The 15,987-nt window shown below is 37.3% G+C and overlaps 1 protein-coding gene across 2 annotated transcripts in view; it reads left to right on the forward strand.

The window, feature by feature from the left end:
* Positions 1-15,987, forward strand: part of PLEKHA7 (pleckstrin homology domain containing A7) — a 161,856-nt gene that overhangs the window by 75,804 nt on the left and 70,065 nt on the right. The gene's annotated exons all lie outside the window — the stretch shown is intronic.

A 15,987-nucleotide genomic window follows, 5' to 3' on the forward strand; every position in this document is an offset into this window, starting at 1 on the left:
AAGGTCAGTTATTCCCTTGTATTTGTTTGTTGATCGGCTTATTAATGATTTAATGCAAGAAATCTTTAAGTTTTTTTTTCTCTTCTGTTGGTAAGTGGTTAGAAAACTGGCATCTTGCATGTGTCTTTGATACATGCCACTTGGCGTTAGTGAAGGTTCCTTGCTTCCAAAAATAGTTGGTGTTACGTGTCATGTATATGGAATTTTTTTTTCTCTTCTTAAGAGTCTGCTCTTAACTGTAGCAGGAAATATCTTTAAAATCACTATGTTTGTGATTTTGTGGGTAGGGTAAGAAAGACCACTTAATAAAAATGGTACACCTGTCTTTTTTCTTCCTTCAGATAAACTTCCGAGGAAGACTGTTAAGAAACTTAACAGGATTCTTGGTCCTGCTGTCAAGGGTTTTTTTTTTTCTGTTTGTTTTCTCCAATGACTCTTCAATATAAAATGCAGGGAGGTCTCACAATTCACAGCAAAGTACCTGGCTGATCTCTGCTGTACAGTGGCTCTGCTGTTGCAGCTGGACAGTTAGGGTGAATTCTGCCAATGCAGATTTTAGGTTCCCTCAGTTGAAGGGAAGTACTATTCTGATAACAACTAGTTAGTGAAATAGTTATTACTATTACTGATAACAACCAATAGTGAAATATTTATATTTAAGTCATGGAAATCCAGTTTCAGTAAAATACCTGTTAAAGATGAAGTTCTGTTCAGTTTCTTTATGGACATAGGAATGTGTGATGGAGGGTTTTTTTTGTTTCCTTTCTTATTTTTGTTATCCTTCCCTGTAGGGCATGCTGACTAATCAGAAACATTAGTTTATTTTCTTTAGATCATATTATTTAAAACAAAAATATTTAGACTTTCTGGTTTCTGTCTCTAATATATAACTGACTATTTCCAAGTAGCGCTCTAGTGGGTTTTTTCCCTCCCACAGTAACTCTCAATTGTCATTTTCTGATGTATCAACCAAATACCTTTTGTGTCCATTTTCTAGTTCTCATGCAGATAAAATTTACATTCATGTCAATAGAAATACTTGAGAGTGAAAACAGGTATGTAGGTATGTAAAGTATGTAGGACCAGACATTTCAAGGTGCCAAAAAATTTAAGGTGCTTTTTCTTAATGTCTTAAGAATACAGTGTCTTACTCTGCAACCTGTTCATGTCAGAAGAATGTAAAATATGCACATGGTATTTGCAGAATTTGTGAGCTGTCTGAGAATAGTTAAATTTAGAGGTATAAAACTTATGGCATATAACATGCAAGTCCTAGAATGCTGGATATAAAACAAAGTCTGCATCATACAAGATACGAATAATTAATTTATTTTATTTTTCCTAGGGAGCATCACCTTCTTTAGAAACAGGGCATTTTCTCTTCTTTTATTCTGATGTGACAGTACTTTGTGTTACAATGTAGTTATGTCTTTCTAATGTGGTACTTTGAGATGAATGAATATTGCTACTCATCACTTCTGGAATTTAATCTATTGTATTAGCATCACTAATTTAGATTCAGAGTCTTACATTGTTTCCAAAGAACAGTAATAAGTTGACAGTATGTGAAACCACAAAAGCAAACATATTCCAGGGCATGTTAGGCTGAACTTGATGTTTCAGTGCAGTTATTTAAAATTGTACCTGGGTGAATTAAGTTGATAGCAACTAGGAAATAAGTAATTGAGCAGAAAGATTTTAATTAAGCAGTATAGGAGAGTTAATCTCAGAGTGAATTTAGTTTTAGAGACTTACATTTGGAGATGCAAGTTTGCAGATGGTGTTGATTGGTTCCGTTTTGAGGAACTGCACTGGCAATTTAATCTTGCCAAATAATTTTGCTAAACTTGCTTTCTGGTTATCGTAATGCATTAGGCCTTATTATGTTTGTACAGAATTGTATCCTGTTTTACAGTGTGTTACCTCCCAGCTGTGGAAGAAGTACACTAGTAAAAAAGGCAACCTCCTTCTTCCCACTTAGCACTTGAAAAATTGATGTAGCCAAAATGTTGTCTTCAGAATAAAGAAGATTTTCTGTTGGATATAAATGTTATAAAGAATAAACTTCCATGCATTGGAAGAGATTTTCTGTAAATCTGTAAACAATTAAACTTGGAAGGCAGCAGCGTGTCTTGTTTAGCTAGATTGAGAAATTCCAGCCTGTTCTTGCCTCCCAGGTTTGCTGGAATTCTTTGGGAAGATGGAGGTAGTTCTTTCTACTATTGAAAAACAATGAATGTTTTTGCTTTCATGTACTGCAATAGCACCCTGAAGGCTGCAAATGAGGTAAAGACTCTACATTAGTAGGCACCTTTTCTGTCTTTTGAAAGTCTTAAATGTTAATAAAATGGTGATCTTAGAAAAATAGGATTACTCAGCAAGGTCACATGAGAAATCTGCTTCAGAGCTATGATCTGAATCCTCATCTCCCAAATCCCAGTGTAGTAGTGCCAAAACTATTAACTTCTTTTATCTGTTAATGATGCAGAAAAACTTAACGGCACTTCAAGTATTACAAATTTAGCCGCCGCTTTCTCTTTTCTTGTGGGAGAACCCCATTTCTCTGTAAAGACTCGTTTCTGAGTCCTGATCCAGTATCTGAAATAACTGAAATGTCATCACTCGATGAATTCAAATTGTTTCAACTCTATATTGCAAAACTGATGAATTTAATCTTGAAGCAGAATCACTCTGTGAGTTAGTGATAACTTATTCAGCAAAAATCAGTCACCCTGAAGTCTTACTCTTTTCTGTGCTACTTACAGATTATTTTTTTTTTTTAAATACTGTAATTGCAGTGTCTCTTAAGTTACATTTTAGGAATAAGCATCATTTGTTGTTCACTTTATTACAATTAAATAAGTATGGGCAGCAAATGTTCAGAGTAAGGATTCGTGGCCTTGATAAGTTCCAATAGCTGATTGGGAGAAATTAAAATAGAAGTTAATTTGAAATTAAGTCCTCAGGAGGAAACTGGATTTGTCCAGTTACTTACTGCTCTCCAACAGGAGCTGTTTCCTATTTGGAAGTTTTGACTTTCTGTAATCAGATAAAGTCCCAGAGAAGGTGAACGTGGCAGTCACAGCTAAGCAGCTTCCACACAACAGGTCTGGTGCTTTTTCCCCTTTTGTGGAGGTTATTGCTATAAGCTACAGCGTTTTCACAATCATGCAGAATTCATGCGGAGGAATGAGAGACGAAGTGAGTAGCTGTGCAGACAAATTATTCTACTCTTTGTAACTACTTAGGAAAACAGATAGGACGCTTGAAAAAGAGTAGTTAACATACTTTACAGTTGTACAAAGTGAAAAGCAAATAAGTACCTTTTATGACGTTAAAGCTAAAAATTTTTAATGTAGTGTGGCACACTGTCCAAGAAGGTAAAAATAAATCATAGCTTTGGTTTTGATTGCTGTAATGTCAAATGTAGTTTTGGAGAAGAAGGGAGGTCTTGAGAAAATCCTTGCAGTGTTGATGTTTTAATGTGCTGGTTTAATTGTACAGAATAGTCAGTATGTTAAACAAAAACAAAACAAACACAAAAAAAAAATCCCAAAACAACTGAATCTTCTTTTGCAAATAATTAAATTGCTAGATTATACATTTATCTAAGCGTTTTTTAAAACATTGTGCATTTTATATAATTAGTAAATGAAAATGCAGCTGAAGCACTGAAAACATGAAAAGGTACTGTGCTGCTTGTAATCCTCTTGATCAAATGTATATGCATACAATACTTATCATGTTGCACTTGGGGTTTCCTGCATTTTAGAAGTTAGCACTGAATAAAAACATCTTTACTTACAGGGCTGGTCTGAACTTACCTGGAGTGTCTAGCTCTTAGTTTGGCTCTGCTCGCTTATGTGCTTTGGAGCATTTTATTTTTGATCTTGCTGCATCTGAAGGGGAAAAAACCTTTTAATTCCCTGAATATAGTGAAGGACTATTTAATACCTATACTTTCAAGAGATTACAAAGTTTTCTCTAAGTGGAAGATGCACATTTTTTGAAGGCATTCTGTCATTGTATGTGTTGTTAAATAATTACCTAAAGAACAAATATTATTTCATGTGAAGTTACTTCACCTTCATAGCTGCCAAGTTTCAGTCACATGCTTGATAGGGACTTGCTCAGCATTGAAAGGCATTAACGCAGGATCTGAAGAAGTTTCTGGAATTTTTTTAATCTCTAATCCTGCCAGTGCTCCCCGGCCTCGTCAGCAACGTGAGAGCTCGCCTGCTGCCAGGTTCTCTTGCTTCAGCATTGCCCTGGCCTGTGCAGCGGCTGACCCGAGGAAAGCCAGCGAGCGGCGAGACATGCGAACTGGAGCGCTCCCCGAGGGGTGCTTGTGCTCTGCTCTGGCGGTGTTAGTTGACAGCGGCAAAGAGTGGTGGTGGTTTGAGGTCAGAATGTGAACCAGCACGGGACTGTCCTCCCAGGGCGCTGGCCAGTTCGGGGAGATGGCAGAGAACTAGTCCTTGCATTACGAAGGTGAGAGGTGGGTAATACTGTAGGTTCTCTGGCTGAGGTCTTATTTAAGAGCACATTTTGCTGATACTCAGCTGTGTGAGCTCTGTTGTGGAGCCATATGGGCTGTGAAAACCCTGGTGATAAAGCGGCGGCAGAGCAGTGCCGTTGTACTCTTGGAGGTGTTACCTGCACCAGCCTCATGTTGGTGAGAATGGAGTGCTCTGGTGGGGGCTTCAGTACCGTGGAGCTACGGGACGAGAACCAGACAAAGCGGCCGTAACGTGGTGCTCAAGTGGTGCAGGAGGAACGTAGCCGATAGCTCCACTAAATATAGTGATGTACTAAGAGCTGTCTTTCGGCTGGATTTTGCTGCAGCCTTGCTCCCTGAACCAAAGTTAAGGAGCCTGATTTCATCTGTTTTGGCTGTTGATATTTTGGCTGTTATATTTGGCTGTTGAATTCCAGCCTATTGTGAAAGGTGGTAGTTGCTTCATCCTTCCAATTACTTTGAAAAATAATAGCACTCTTTATGTGTTTAAGGAAGACGTTTTCATCTTTCCCAATGGGATAATGTGGTTTCACACAGAGTCTAATTCAGAGCTGATTTTGAAGATGCATGCTGTCCCCAAATGACTGCATGCTACCCAGTAATGATGTTTGCTGATATAAATGAAACCTTCGACCCACTTCACAGAAAACCAACGAAGTAGTTTTAAAAATGTGTTTGCGAGCTAAAGCTATTTTCAAGACAGAAAGAGTGAAAATGTGTTTCTTTATACATTCCTTGTGCTATTTTCCTTAGCCACTAGATTTTTGTATTGTCATCACCTCTGTCTACTCTGGGCTTTTTCTGAGCTGACTCTTTGGGCGCTGTTAATGTGTCGTCTTAGTGACATTAAGAAAATGCAAATGTTTCTTCGGTGGCTGGGTTGTTTTCAGTGCCACTCTTCTCACAGCTGTCTGACTATATTTTATTTTAATATTTTATTCTCAAATTTTCTCCTTCTGATAGGACAACGTGATTGAAGAAATTAAACAGAGAATGTGATTATATGAGAGTTTTCTTAAATTTGATTTATGTTTGGTTCACATACTTAGGCATTCAATACAGTAAACTCAGCGTAATTTATGCCAATAATGTAAATTGTTATTAACCCATTGCTATAGGTTATATTGTCACTTGACATGCTTTGATTATATAGTGGTGGGTTTGGAGGTTGGGGAGGAGACTCTGGATGACTGAAAATAATGCCTTCCTTCTGCAGAATTAGTTCATCGGTTTATGTTTAGCAAAGAAAATTCTGGCATTACACACACCAAAATAGTTCATTTTCAGAACAGTTTGTTTGGGTTTCTGCATTGAGTAAAATAATGAGTATTAAAAGCAGAAGAGTTTTAGAGATCGGAATTGTTTAGTACAATGTTGAAATTCTTAATATCTTAATGTTATTTTTTTTGTTTGGTTGTGTAAAGCTTGTCTAGAAGTGTTTTGTATATCTTAGCATATTTTCTGTTCTATAGATGCCAAAGAGAATACTTGAGATTAGTTCTACGGCAATATTTCTGTGATTGTTTGGAAATGTCATAGGAGTTTCTCTGCTTGTTTGACCTGGGGCCACTGAGTATTTCTACATCTCCGTAAGGACAAGTTGGCTCTAGGTTATTCCTTTGAGCAAGTTTGACTGAAGTTGTCAACAACTGATATAGCTATAAATCCCCTCTTTTTTTTGCTTCATGCTGAAGAGCTTTTCGTTGAATTAAAAAGACATTTCTGGATAATTTATAAACTCTGTTTTATAATCTAAAAAGAGAATCTTCCGTGTCTGTTTTACAGTTCCAATCCCTAAAATATTAATCTGGAATTAGTTGTAGGCTATGAATCATAGTGGATCTCTCACTACACAGTGGGGTAACAGTATGATGGAAACATTTGGGTAAATAACGTTTTAGTAAAGTTTTATCCACTTTATAGCTTTGGCCTCAGAACCATTTTAGATGAGGTATGAAAGAGTGTGGTTAATACACAGTAACTCATAGTATGTATTGATTAATGTGATTTTTAAAATTTTTTTTTTTTTAAGAATACTAGTTTTTGACAGTGCAGGTCTGCTGCGGGGCCAGGCTTTGTACCCGCGGGTCTGAGGTCTGCACCGCGTGCAGGAGGGAAGAAAGGCTCGGAAAGAGGGGATGAAGAAGTTCTGCTAGGAATGGCTCCCACTGCCCCAGGGTAAGAGCTGCCCCTGGTTAATGGGCCTTCTGTTGGTTTTAATGGTGGAGTGTGAATTCGGCTCTGGGTTTGTATGGATTTGTGTGTGACTTGCAGTAGTGTTCTGTGAACTGATGCTAACGTCATGGCTTTTGTACGTGTCAGTATTTCAGTGCTGTAGGTGCTGGGCCTCTTTGGAAAGGAAGGTAACCAGCAGCTGTGTAACTCCAAGCTCTGAAGAGTTCGTCTGATAGACTCCAGTAATTTACTCTTGTTGCTCTAGGCTAAATGGTCTTGTATTACTAGTCTGCTCTCAAGCAAAAGCTTGATGTTATGTGCCTTTCAGGAGTACTGTAGTCCACTTTATACTTAAGATTTGATAGGAAAAAGTATTTTACAAATGCATTTAAAGTTGGAGGAGATGCATCATATTTTATCCAACACAGTGAGTTGAACAAGATTGGGGAAGGAGGAACTCCTTTAAAACAGTAAAGAATCGCACAAACCAAAGGAAGTAGCTTTGTTCCTGTCATTTTTTATTTTTAGCTTAAGCTGTATATGAATAGAGTTTGAAGTGTTTCAGAATTAACCACAAGATAGGCTGGAACAGTTTGTTACTAATGAAGGAACTTCTATTAATATATATGCCAGTAAACATGAACAGCCAACCCACAAGAATAGGTGTGCGCTGTGGGAATTGTGGTTTCTTCATATTAAATGGTACTTCAGCAAATGTGATGCTAATATCCTTGTTTATTCTTTAGCCTGGTGTCTGAAGGGGATGAGGTTTGTAGGATTGCAGTCAGTGCCTCAACAGTGTTGTGAAGCAGTGGAGGACATGGGTAGGGCTAGAGAGGGACTGACACAGACCCATGAATGTCCTTAACTACAGGAAAGGCTTTGGCTGGAACATGTGTCCTATTAGATAAAAAGCACATAACCACAGGAACCCAGGCTGCATAAATTATCTTCTTTCATGCAGTATTTATTAGTAGAATGTAAATGAACTTTGGATTTAATTATTTGGTGAAGAAGTTAATGAATGGTGTTATTACAGGTTGAAGGAAGAAACCAGATTTTAATGCCAAATTGAGTTTTTACTTCCTAAATGATGTGGAGTTTTTACATTATTCTGTTAGCAAGATCTGTTCTGTGAAACTTTTTTGGTTGTTTTAGGTTTTGGTTGTGGTTTTTTGCCTTTATGGTAGAAATAGGAACTACACCCAACCTTATGATTGTAGGACAATTTGGTTTGGGTGAAACCTCAGGAGGTCTCTAGTACAACCTCCTCTTCAAAGCAGAGTCAGTGGCGAGGTCAGACCGGGTTGCTCAGGTCTTCCTCCACTCTGGTGTTGAAAACCTCCAAGAATGGAGGCTGCATAACCTCTCTGGCAGCCTGTTCCAGTGCTTCACCTCCTCGTGATACATCTTTGTATCCTCAAGATGAAAAAGTATCTCCTATATGCAGTCTGAAGCTCTCCTGTTTCAATGTATGCCTGCTGTCTCTTGTCCTCCTGTCATGCACCACTGTGAAGAGCCTTCTTGATTATCTTGCAGGAGGCTGCTGGTGGGTCACCCTGAAGCTGTCATTTCTCCAGGCTCCCCCAGCCTCTCCTCACAGAGCGGGTGCTCCTGACCATCTTGGTGCACCTCTGCTGAACTCGCTTCAGTTTGCTGATGCCTTTCCTGTATGAGGAGGTCCAAAATTGGATGCAGTGGTCTAGACTGTACCCCGAAAGAACTTGATGGATACCAGCTATAATTCTTTAATTCTGTTCTGGACACTTGTGATTTTCTAAGAAAACAGTATTTGATTAAAACTTCATTCCCATAGTATAGGTTGTAAATAAAGCATTTCCATTTTATGGAAAGGGGAAAAGGGCGTTGTGTTTCCACGCTGTCCGAGGGCACACACAGCAGCCCAGCAAGGTCTCAGTCTGCAGTATTGTCCTCTGATAATCCCTTTTTCATATTATGCATTAAATTCAATAAATAATAAATAAGTTGAAATCTGTCTTCGACATTAAAAAACTGATGAAGAGAAAATGTTTTGAGGTTATATGTCTTACATGGCAGAGTAATAAAGTTTCGGAAAGCTGTTTTACTCAGTTTTCATAGCTGTTGTATTAAATTGTTTCAGCTTTCTACACTGTATGGCTTGCTACTTAGATGAAAGCTGGATCCTGGAAAACTTGTATTTGCTTTCATATTTAGAACAATGTGGATCATTGTGTCTATTATTGTGTAAGTCTTTGCATCAAAGTAAAATATGTTCAAATAGGCCTGGTGAGGGTTTTCAGCCTCCGAACATCTCTTTTCTTTTAACCAGTTTTGTTATGGCTTAAAAATTGAGATATATAATATTTTTATGTAAAGCTTCCCTTAAATGTTTTTTTTCCAAAATAGTGTGCTTATATGGCAGTGCTTGTCGGACAGCTTCCTCACTAGACTCTTTAAATTGCAGTTGACGTTGGAATTTAAGGGTATGCTGCTTTTACCCAGGGTGTTTTAATCATATTACTTAGTGATATCACCACTTTCTTTTTTTATTAAAGAATGCGTTTATTAATTTAGTTTGTGTATCAGATCCAGAAGAAACAAATAATGTGACGTGTCACTCTATACATATTGTTTTCTTGTGGCAGGATTGGTTTATAGCAGCATTTCACATATAACTATTCTGCAACTCTGCTACTGTAATATGGCTACTATGGTCTGCATAGGCTATACGGCAAATGCTGCCTTATGTGTAGTACAGAATTGAGTAGTGAAAAAAGTTAAGTTGTTGCTTTCCTGTCACACCAGTGACCCCCCAGTAGAAAAACAAACAAACACACACCTCCATGCTTCCCAAAATCTTTGATTAAAAAAAAAACTTGCTTGCTCTGTGAGCATCTGATTGGACTGTTTCTGCATCTGATTGGACTGTTGGGACCATTTGCCCCAGCCATTTAATTCTATAGGAGCCAGAGTTACTTACATCAGTGGAGAAATACCTGCACCAGCATTGGAGATGAGAGGGGTGTGCATGTATGCATACAAATATATGTATCTGTATATCACCAATACATGTATTTAACTATTGGACCTACTCCTCCTTCCATTTCAGACTTTCAAGGTTTGGCTTAGATGTTCACATGATATCTGTAAGAAATGTACAATTACTGAGTCAGCTGTCTGCTGTCTTATTTTTATTAGGTAGCAAAGTTCCAAATTAATTTAGATAGATAGTTTTGAAGGTACTACATTTTATTTTGGAGATTTATGGAGAATCATCTATCTTCAAATACTTCAGTGGGAAAGAAAGGAACAATGTCAAGTGAGTTGCAAGCCTGAATTAAGATGATGTGATACAATAATGTGATCTTTTACCTTTCTAATTTTATTTTGCTGGATCAGAGAATTTTTTAATTTAATTTTCAATTTTGAAGGCAGGGACTGTAATTTTTCTGAAATTGCAGAAGTAAGGAAATAGAATCAAATTTCACTTTTCAGGAATGTCCTCTTTTCTAAGGATTTCCTTGTCTTCAAATCATGCTTTTTCCCCTTAATTTCAAGTTACTTGAATGTGGTTTTTGTGAGTTATTAAAATCCTGATGGTGTCTCATGATATGCCTCAAAAGGATTTGTTGAATCAGCAGATTACTTCAACCTGTATTACTCATGGGAATCTGTGATGATCCTGTGATGTGATAGTATATTCATCCTTTTATCTGTTCTTTTAATGACTGAAAATATCTGTAGTGATTCTGTGGCATTTTCCATATTAGCTTACCATTGATTTATTAGATCTGTTCTTAAAAGGATGTTCATTAACAACAGAATCTTTCCGGCCGATATTACTATTGAATAGTACAAATTATCTTTGGTAGTTCATTAAGACAGAAAAAAAAAATTGACTCAGTTCCAAAGAAACTTGCAGTTCTTTTTTAACCTCATTGTTAGTGAGCTAGGTAGAGGGAAGGACACTACGTGAGACCGTCTGTTGGTCTGCTGACCGTTTAACTGTTAGTTTCAAACTTTTCTTGTCTCCAAGCTTTTGCAAGGAAAAGTGAAAATATGATATAATCTGATGTCATGCCAGCTGTCCCCTTAGCTGTCTCTATAAGCACAGGCTCTTGTGTTGACTGATTGTAGTCACAGACGTAGCTGCTCAATTGTATTACTGAATACAATTACTGAATTGTATTCTGAGTAAATAACTAAACACTTGTCAATTCTCAGGCCAATAGTCTAAGGAGGATATGAGATTTGAGAGAATCACTTTTTTTTTGAGAGAATCACTTTTACTTTGTGATTCTTGTGGAATAGTTCATAGGTTAAGATGCTAATTAAACTGTACGAGAGGGTGAAGTTTTGACCTTATGAAAGTCTCCCAGACACTGATTACAGTGGAACAAGGATTTTACCACTACTCTGAGGAGGCACCCAACTTTTTTAAGCCATGGATGATGGTCAGTGTGTTGAAAAGACGGGTTTTTATGTGCGTCCAGCTTGTAGTGGGTGCTATTCTTGTGTAATACAATTAGTTGGTATTCTTCCAAATTATGTCTGTATTACACTGCATTTTTCTTCCAATAATATTCTTTGCAGAACTTTGTTGGTACCGATTTTCTTGGACTATTCATTGATACTCTTTCCAACCAATTCTAAAAGCTAATATCTAAAAAATACTCAGAAGGCAGTGCTGAAACTATTTTGAAGCTATTTATGTGTTTCAGAAATATGTTATGAAATAAAGCAACTTATGCCTGGTTTGCCTGGTTAGATACAAGCACTTTCTCCTGTTTGGAGTGAACAACTTGCTGGCTGAACAGCAGTTCTTCACCGCACGAGTTCTTCTGTCACCTGCAGAAGTGGGTGCTCTCCCGTAACTATCACCACCATTTGCGGGTTCAGTGTGAAGATTTTCATGCTTATCTGGTCTTGCAGGTGAGCATAAAGGAGTTAGCCTACATGGAAAATAAATACTATAGAAATGGCTCGTAATAATTTATAGGACAGTCTGTCCAATGAAAACATTAATTTTTCTTGTAACTTATAAATTTGTTGATAATGTGATGTAGACTCAATCAGTAGTTGATTCACATCTTTCAAGATTCATCTGTCTGGGCATTTAAATTACTCTAGAGGCAATCTATAAACTTGCTTGACTGCAAATGAAAGGCCATCAGCATCAGTCATGTCCAAAAGTTAATTATTAAAACTTGGCTTTGACTTGAATACAAAATGAACTGAAAAGAAAAAAAAATAATAATAGGTGAAATCCTGTTAATTATGAGTTCTGTGAAAGGACCCATGCAGGCAATGCCCACCTGTGTCAATTATACTATAGGATTGGAGACTGGATTGTAATTGTGTGGTTTTCCTGTGTTTAAATCAGTTAAATTTCATCATACTATAGGTCAGCTTAGCGCAAACAGATGATAGGCAATGTTAAATTTGCAGACTTTCTTAATGAATACCTGAGAAATATTTTAGGCTGCATTCTGATGGCGAGCAGTAAGGTGTTACCAAAGGGTATCGGTGTCTGTCTGTCTGCATTCCTGCCCACCCAGTAGGATCATAAGCAACATCCAGTTTGTCAGTTTTTCTGGTTCCACCCCCCCCACCCCTGAGTCCAGGGCCAACTTAGAAGTCACATTAGATGCTGAAGCAGCATGCTTTCAGACGTGGCTAATATTAGCCAGGTGTATTAACATTGTTTACATCTTGAAGGTCTTGAGTCTTTCTAAACTGTTATAGTACATCAGCCTTAAGACAGCGGGTGACTATCATTTCTTACGTTTGTAAATGTTGTGTACGCATGCTGTGGAATGGTAGAATTTGTGTGGCGGTATCTAGTTTCAAAGAACCGGTGTTTGAACTGTGATTCTATTATGAAAAGTCTGAGTCTTAACTATTACAAACCAACAGCAAGCCTTGGAAGATGGTGTTCTATAACTTCGAAATTCAGAATTACTTTTAGCAGTCTACAGTGTAATTTAATAATGATGGTAGTGGTAGATGCTAATGAATGTAATTTTTGTGTGGATTTTTCATGTTTTCATACTTACTTGGGTTTGGTGGTTCTGTTGATTAGTAATTATACAAAATCAGAATAATACAAAATTGTTAAAATTAAAAGATGATTGCTAGGAAAAATGCCATAATTTATCACACAGAAAATCCGTAACACTACTAGAAAAGTTAGCTTGGCGTTTCAAATGTGTGGTGGTGTACTAATACAAGTTACGTGGCGTTCAGAATTCACGTGGTGAAGCATCATAAGCCTTTCCCAGTTTTGTTGGGGGTATTAAGTCTTTCTCTAGTGAAAAAAGGGGCATGAAGAGTGGAGCGGCGTATCGTGTCCTTTTATTAAGCTTCATTTATTGTGCCTGTTACACATGGTAGATTTCTGGACAATGGAAACGCATTCAGCAGTTGGCATTTGGAGGAAATACAGGTGATTAACTACTGGAAGGCTTGGTTAGCTGACGTGTCTGGAGGACAGCTGTGCCAGGTCTTTTCTTAGTCTGTGCTTGGAAGGGAGGGGGTGCTTTCAATGCAACAAGTCTACTAGATCACTCTCACTGGAGATGTTATTGTTACCATTGTTGTGTAAACAGATATTACTGTTAAGCAAATGTTTAAAGGACATGAAAACAACAAAAATAATTGTGATCTAAATCTGAAAATCTAATGTTACAATTTCTCTCGTTCTAATCAAAACAAGGTACTGCTAATATTCTTGCAATACTGGGAAAGCTTCAAAGGGATTGTAAGAATTAAATTATATTTGCAGAGAAAGATGGAGGGAGCAGCAGAGAATGACAGAACAGAATAATTTAGGTTGGAAGGAACCTCTGGACCCCATCAGATCCACCCCCTCTGGGAACCAGGCCAGCTTCAAAGTTGGAACCAACTTAAAAAGTTCGATTCGGTTGCTAAAGGCCTTATCCGGCCGCGTTTTGGATGTTTCTAAGGATGGAGATTCCACAGCCTTGCTAGGCAACCTTTCCAATGTTTGACTGCTCTCATTGTGGACAAAAATCTCCCTGCTATCTAATTCCTTGTTGCGAGGCATTAGCCATCTGTTGTATAGGTTGTTTTGAATAGTATTGCTTATTCTTAATGAGTCCTATGAGGCAAAACACTTAAACTCTCACTTTTCAAATTCAAATAAACCACTGTGTTCTGCAAAACTAATTGTTACTGGCAGTGGTTTCATTTCTCGCTTCCCAGTCAAGTCCTAAGGATTGGAGCTGCAGATTTGCAGAAAGTTTTGGTTTTGTATGTCGTCTTGTCTGTGAAATTACCCTCTGCATTTTATGTAGTAACGGAACTATCCTTCTGTTTCTCTGCTCTTCCTATTCAAAAAACTTGTCCCAAAATGCAATTGCTTACATATTTAAGAAGTGTTTACTTTCCAGCTGAAACTTTTATTATTAGCAAGTAATATTTAGTCTATTAGTAATGGACTTGCTCTTTAATTACAGCAAGAGGACTAATTCATCTTCTGAAGGCCTGGTGAATTTATTTCATGGGAAATAATAAAACATTTGTAAAAGTGCTAGTATGGTATAATAGGTAACGTCATTTCCTAAATAACCCTAGAGCACTTCTGGAATATAGTCCTTTTTCTTAGTCTTAATTGTAGAATGAGTCATTAATGACTAAAATTGTAGAGTGAGTTATTAATGACTAAAAGCCTGCAGATGAGAGCTTGCTGACAGTTTGTCTGCCTCTAGAGAATAAAGCAGACAATGTACTTTCATTTTTAAAGCTAACTATGTATTTGCATTTTGCTAGTAGTCCTAGCCTAAGTATCAAAGGTTAAACAGACTGCTTCAGTCCTGATTTAAAAGAAGAGACTTTTAGCTTAAAACTGTTTGAACTGTGTGACAAAACTGGAGTTTAATTGTTACTGTTATAATTTATTTATTATTTTCTTTCACACCTGCAAGTTCCTATTCCTTTCTTTAGATGTATACTCAAAATTAGAATATAAACTCATGGAAAACCACTTCTTCAGCAAACAATACTCCTCCATCATGTTGTGAGAAAAAGATCATGTTTGCTTTGTAGATGTTGGCACTGCAGGCTTACTGGAAATACTTTCTCCTGCTCTCTGATTTCATGGGAAAACTGAAGAGTTGGAAACTGCAAAGGTACTTCACTAACCCACCTCTGTAGCAGAGGTCAGTTCTCAGCACTCGGGGAAATGAATGCTGTCGCTGGTGCTGTGGGGTGGTTGATGGCCTCATATGTTGTTCACAGAACATGAACAAAATTCATATTTAATGTCTGTAGGGCTAGAATTTTTGTAATAGGCGAGGCTGGAAAAAGGCCTTTTGGTGTAACATAAGTTGTCACAGCTTTCAGCTTATCATTGAAAATGTTCATTTTGTCAGTCCCTTATATATGACTTCCTGTAGCAAGGCATATTGGAAAAGGGGTGAAAAGTTTATAACGCAGAAAACATCCTCTGCTGTTCATGGTCCAAGTGGGACTTAGCGAGAGCAGTTTGTGGTTTTGGTTGTGGGGTTTTTTTATTGTTGTTGTTGGGTTGTTTGTGGTTTTTTTTGTTTGGTTTTTTTTTTGGTGGTGGTTTTTGTTTGGTTTTGTTTTGTTTTTTAAATCAAGGCTTGTCCTGAGCTATTTATATTTGAATGTTATGGGTGCATGAGCTGTTTGATTTTTAGCTGTCCTTTATGCTACAGAAAGGCTGTTACTTCTTTGGAATCTCATTACTTTGAAACCCCTAAATATTTCTTTATGCCTTATTCTGTTTCTGGGGGGACATCGTCCTATGCTAGACAATTGGGTCAAACCTGAAATCGCTAGGCATTACGGAAGGAAAAACCCCAAATCTTCTTTAAAACAAAAAAATGGATGAAGTGTTCATTTTTGGCTCTTTGATGTATAATTCATTTAATGGCCTTATTATTTTTTTTCCCCTGAATATTCTCACAGTGTGTTTAACATTTTGTTGCATTTGATGGGAATTCTAGTTTTGGATGTTGTTTACCTAAATACTGTTAACTAAACCCATAAAAATTAAGAATTTGTGATTTTTATAGATGACTTCTTTGGACAGGGCTGCAGAATAAAGGGCTTAGTAGGTATGAGACTCTCTAGAAATTGTCTTGTGTTTTCTATACAATTAATTCCAATGATTTACTTTGGGGAGGAGGGAAGACTACAAGTTTAGCTTAAAATAAGCTTTCTTCACTCCATATTTTTGCATTGTATGAGTACCATTACACAGATAAAATAATTGTCTTTAATAGATAGCAATGTTTCATAGAGGATAGCAAAACATTTAGATA

This window comes from Calonectris borealis, chromosome 14 (assembly GCF_964195595.1).
Source record: "Calonectris borealis chromosome 14, bCalBor7.hap1.2, whole genome shotgun sequence".
In the NCBI taxonomy this organism is placed as follows: domain Eukaryota; kingdom Metazoa; phylum Chordata; class Aves; order Procellariiformes; family Procellariidae; genus Calonectris; species Calonectris borealis.